We start from the raw sequence: 6,000 nt of genomic DNA, 5'->3' as shown, positions 1-6,000 counted from the left end.
AAAATGTACAATTTGAATCTATGTGCATAAGTCATTGAAGATGACAGAATAGGTTGACTCTAGTTAAAGCACACAGTATCCACTTTTATGAATAGGGACATGGAATACAAAAATAGTGAGGTTACACTGAATTTCCAATCGAGACAAATTCTAAGGGGTCCTGAATAAAATGTTCAGAACAAAATTAGTCATTTGAACATAGAACATGAACGAGCCCCTCAGCCCACGATGTTGTGCCGATCATGACACCAAATTAAACTAATCCCTTCTGTCTGCCCTTGGTCCATATCCTTCAATTTTGTGCATATTCATGTGCTTATCTAAAAGTCCCTTAATGCCGCTATCGTATCTGCCTCCACCACCACCCCGGCAGCATGCTACAAACAACTATCACTATAAAAAAAAATTTGCCCGATATCTCCTTTGAACTTTCCCCTCTCACCTTAAATGCATGCCCCCTCATATTAGACATTTCAACTCTGGGAAATAATTCTGACAGTCAACCCTATCAACACATCTCATAATTTTATAGACTTCTATCAAGGCTGTCATCGGTCTCCGCCACTCCAGAGAAAACAACCAGAGTTTTTCTAGCCTCTCCTTACAGCTTATACCCTCTAATCCAGACATCATCCTGGTAAACCTCTTCTGCACTTTCTCCAAAGCCTCCACATCGTTCCTGTCATGTGGCAACCAGAATTGAAGACAATATTACAAATGTAGCCTCGTCAATGTCTTATAAAGCTGGAACATGACATCCTAAATCTTGTATTCAATTCCCAACCAATAAAGGCAAACATGCCATATGCTGCCTTACCACCCTATCTAGTTGGATGGCCACTTTCAGGGAGTTATGGACTTGAATGCCAGGATCTCTCTGTATAATCAATGCTGGTCAAAATTCTGCCATTAACTGCATACTTTGCCTTAACATTCAATCTCCCAAAGTGCAGCACCTCACACTTAGCTGGATCAAACTCTATTTCTTTGCCTATATCTGCAACTGATCTGTATCCCAATGTATCTTTTGACAACATTCTACACTCACAACTCCACTGATTTTTGTATATTCTGCAAACTTACTCAGCCACACATCTACATTTTCATTCACATCATTATTATATATCACAAACAGCAGAGATCCCAGTACAGGTCCCTGGGGAACAACACTTGTCACTGACCTCCAGGTGACCTTTGCTTTCTACGGGCAAACCAATTCTGAACTCAAGCAGCCAGGACACCATGGATCCCAACTACCTTAATTTTTTGGATGAGCCTACCATGAGGAACCTTCATAGAAGCCTTACGAAAATCCATGTCAACAACATCCACTGCTCTACCCTCAGTGATCACCTTTGTCACCTGCTCAAAAAAATTCAAGATGTAGCCTAATTAGAGATAGCCATCATGACTTTATGCAGGGCAGGTTATGATTTTCCAAATGTAAGAAAATACTATCCCTAAGAATTCTCCTGCAAATTCTCAACCACCGATGTGAGACTCATGGGTCTATAGTTTCCTAGATTATCCCATTTCCCTTCTCGAACACAAGAACATTAGGTAATAGCCAGTCCTCTGGGGCCGCTGCAATGGCTAGCAAGGATACAAAGATCTTGGTCGAGGTCCCAGCAATCTCCTCTCTTGCCTCTCTCAATAACCTGGGATAGATCAGGATTCAAATGAATGACTATCTTCTGCCTCAGGACCCTCCAACCCCATGGCATCAATATGGATTTCACCAGTTTCCTCATTTCCCCTCTCCCCACCTTATCCCAGATCCAACCTTCCAACTCTGTACCACCTTCATGACCTGTCCGACCTATCCATCTTCCTTCCCACCTATTCACTCCACCCTCCCCTCTGACCTATCACTCTTACTCCCACCTCCATCCACCTATTGCACTTTCAGCTACCTTTCCCTCCATCCTCACCCACTCCCCCCCCCGCCCCAATTTATCTCTCCACCCCCTAGGCTCCCAGCCTCATTCCCAATGAACAGCTTATGCCCGAAACATTGATTCTCCTGTTCCTTGGATGCTGCCTGACCTGTTGTGCTTGTCTAAGAGCGCACACTCGACACCAGATACCATCAGGCCCTGGGGACTTATTCTCCAAATGCCCTAGTATATTAGCATGCTCCACACAATCTCACATATCTTTCTCCTGAGTTAATATTGACATTAAAGTACTCAAGCAGTCAGGGGAGCCCACATCCTCTGCCTCCAAGTACAAGTTCCCTCCTTGTTCTTAGAGTGGTCCTATCTTCTCCCTAGTTATCCTCTTACTTTTCATGTATAGAATGCCTTGGGATTCCTTTTAACCCTACTTGCCAAGGTCATTTCATGGCCCTTCTTGTTCCAATTCCCTGCTTGAATTATTTATATTCCTCTTGGGCCCTGTCCGATTTTAGTTAGCTAAACCTTTTATTTTATATGCTTCATTTTTGCTTTTGAAAAAATTCATAACCTCCGTTGTTATCCTAGTCTTCCTGCTTACTGGACCATGCCTCTCTTCAAGGCTGATTAAGGCAAGCTGCATTGATTTGTTAAATCATTATTTGTGAAAATAGTTTGATTGCATTTTGGAAAATTAACAGAAAGGGTTAATGAGATTAATACATTAGATTAAGTGCAACATAACAAGTGCAACACAGTTGAAACCTGTAGAATCAGAGAATATTGCTGGCATGTTCTGAAATTGAACTGAAAACAGAAATAATGAATGGTCGGTCATCAGATTGGAAAACATTGGTTTCTTGTGGGATCTTGAAGTTTATTAATGACTTGCACAAGGCACAATACATCAAAGTTTTCAAATGACATTATGATGATCCCAGCTAATGCCACTCCTGGATAATCAGATTCCAAAATAAAATGTGGCTAAGTAGTTTTTTTTTCCTTGTTTAGTCACTTAACTTACAAAAGTGGTGGTTAGTCACTGTGACACATCCACACTCATTTGCAGATTTCCTTTAATAATAAAACAACTTTTTGCACAGAAGAACAATTAGAAAGATATTAAAACAGCTTTCAACATCATTCTCAACACCACTGATTATAGAGATTCAAATCCTGAGCAATTATTCAACTGGTTCTTCTCAGCTTCTTTCCTGTGAACTATAGAGTCTTTTTTACATAAGCTTTCAGTTTTTGGAATTTAAGTTTTCTCAGTTCCTAATAATCTGTGTTTTCTGCTCCTGGTTTGGGAAGCTGCACAAACTAAATGTTTCCACGAGGCAACATTCTATTCTCCCTAAGTATCTTCCACTACTTTAGGAGTGTTTTTGACTTTGGACACATCTCCTTCCAACTGCTCTAAAAAACGTCCAATGTCTGGGTGTTTGAACACAAAATAAACTTTTGATCATTCTAAATTGAAAACAAGCTAATGGCTTTCATTTTTTTCTTAATGCTTCTGACATAAACCACCACAGTATAAACAATTTTCCATTAGCACAGTGTTGTAGTCGACAGCAACTTGCTTTCTGAGCAATGTTGGATTTAAATCACTGCTCCAAACATACTACGACCTTGTTTGTTTTAGAAGAAAACCCTTCATAACACCCATATATAGCTATTTTGAAACCCAAATTTTGAAATTTATTACACATATTACATACCTTTCATAACAACACAAAACTAAGAACTAAGAGGAGGAAAGTGATAGATTTTAAGGGGACATAAGCAAGCCAGTGGAATAAATAAATTTGATGCAGAGAGGTCATTCCTTGTTGGTCCTATCAAACGCAAAAGTGGGTGCAGCAGCAGAGGGACTTAGTAGCACAGATTGCTGACGGCTGCAAGGCTGATTGTAAAAGCGGCTAATAGGCATACGAGATCTAGAATTTTGGAGGGATAGAATACAAAAGGAAGTTGGAGTGAGCCTAAGAAGCTGATATAGCCTCAATTGGAACATGGGCTCAATTCTGGGTACCACACTTTTAGAAAGGATGAATGCATGAAGGGAGAGAAACCATTCATTAAAATTGTTCCAGGTTTAAGGATGTTCAATTATGTGAATAGACTGGAAAAATGAGAGTTGCTTCAGAGGAGAAGCTGAAGGAAAATTAGTGCTCAAAATCATGATGGGTCTGGACAGGGTACAGAGCAAGAAAAAGAAAAAGCGAATTGATGAAAGGAGTCAACCACTAACAAGGTGAATAGAAGAACCACCAGAGGCAACATGATGAAAAATATTTTTGCTTTTACAGTAACAGTTAGATTTTAGAATGCACATCTGGAAACAGTGGAGGTAAATTCAAACAAACATTCTTCAAAAGGGAATTGGATTAACTACCTGAAGACAAAAGAATTGCAGGTCCAGGGTGGAAAGGCAGGAGGGTGATACTAGGTGAATTACTCTCACATAGCACCATGTAAATGGATGAGCTGAATGCCTCCTTCTGAGTAACAGCTTTTCTAGAAAACTGGGTGCTATGGTGGTGAAAATACTGCAGAGCAGTTTAGGAGGCAGAATCAAATTGTGCAGGTCAGCTGGCTCAACATTTATTTGAAAGGACAATTAGACATTAACCTTGACTATATAGACAGTAGCATCTGTTCAAACTTCAGCTGTCTTCACAGTTGTTGCTTTTGCATCTTCACACTCTTCCCTTAAATCCGTATGAAGTAACAGAGTTCACAAGTTGAAAAAGGCTGATTCTGCTGGTGTTATTTTCCTATCAACATGCTATTTCTTCAGAATGGGAAGACTTTGGATTGATTAACAGTTTATCAGACTAAGATGGAAACACTCCTTCCATACCAGAAACTGAACTGGACTAGCCATTTAAATACAGTGGCTACAAGGGCTGGTCAGAGGTTAGGAACACTGCAGCATGTACATCGCCTCCATAACCCCCACCTCACCAAAGCTTGTCCACCATCTACAAATCATGACTGTTGGAATAATCGTTATTTGCCTGAATGGGTGCAGCTCCAACCACACTTAATTTTGACACCATCCAGGACAAAGCAGCCCGCGTTGGTTGACACCATTTCCACAAACATCCATTCCTTCCACTATCAATGTAGAGAAGCAGCAGTTTATACTATCACAAGATGCTCTGCAGAAATTCGTCAAAGATCCATAGGCAGTACCTTTTAAACTCACAACCACTTCCATCTAGAAGGATAAGGACAGCAGATAAAAGGGAATACTGTACCAGCACTTGCACATTCCCCTCCAAGCCATCCTGAGTTGGAAATATAATCACCCTTCCTTCATTGTGGCTGGGTCAAAATCTTGGATTTCGCTCAGTAATGGCATTGCAGCTCTACATTCAGCATATGGACTGCAGCAGTTCGAGAAGGCAGCTCACCACCATCTTCTGAAGAGCAATGAGGGCCAGCCAGCAATGCCCATATCCCATGAGTACATTTGAAAAAACCTAACCATCTTTTTAAGTCATATACCGCAGGTGGTTTTCTATGGACACTAACATTCTGTACACCTACCAAATGAATATTCCACTTCTTATGAACCATAATATTGCTCATCAGTTACCTGGGTAATTAGAGGCAGGATTCAAACTTCTGCTGTGTGGATTGAAATGCTGCAGAATTAAAGGTTTATTCATATATTTATACCATTAACAAGAGACAGATTTAATTATAACAAGGCAACCTCTTATACTTAGCCAGTAAATTTTCAGTTGCAAACTTACTTACCCTCAGGTTTGTGCATCTAAATTCTTTATTTTCAATATTGTTCCACTCAAGAAACCAACTGAGTCCAAAGTATACTGCTGTGATTAAAGTCAGCTCTTCCCTAACTGGAAAGGTCTATAAGTTTCACTATTCGCAAAACACATTTTTGTAGATGTAAGTTTGTAGATGCTCCTAAATTCAGAATTGTAAACATGAAGTGTGAACAATGGCCCATGCAGGTGCATTCCCAAGCATAGAACATATATCCACTGAAGAATTTATATAAACACCTTTAACAAAATAAAATGTCCCAAGACATTTCACAGGAGAATTTTGAAACAAAATATATTAT

Source organism: Chiloscyllium plagiosum, unplaced genomic scaffold, assembly GCF_037043375.1.
Source record: "Chiloscyllium plagiosum isolate Xiang-an unplaced genomic scaffold, Cpla_swu_hap1 HiC_scaffold_25, whole genome shotgun sequence".
NCBI lineage: Eukaryota > Metazoa > Chordata > Chondrichthyes > Orectolobiformes > Hemiscylliidae > Chiloscyllium > Chiloscyllium plagiosum.
The sequence above is the reverse complement of the archived record's forward strand: the minus strand, read 5'-3'. Positions refer to the sequence as shown.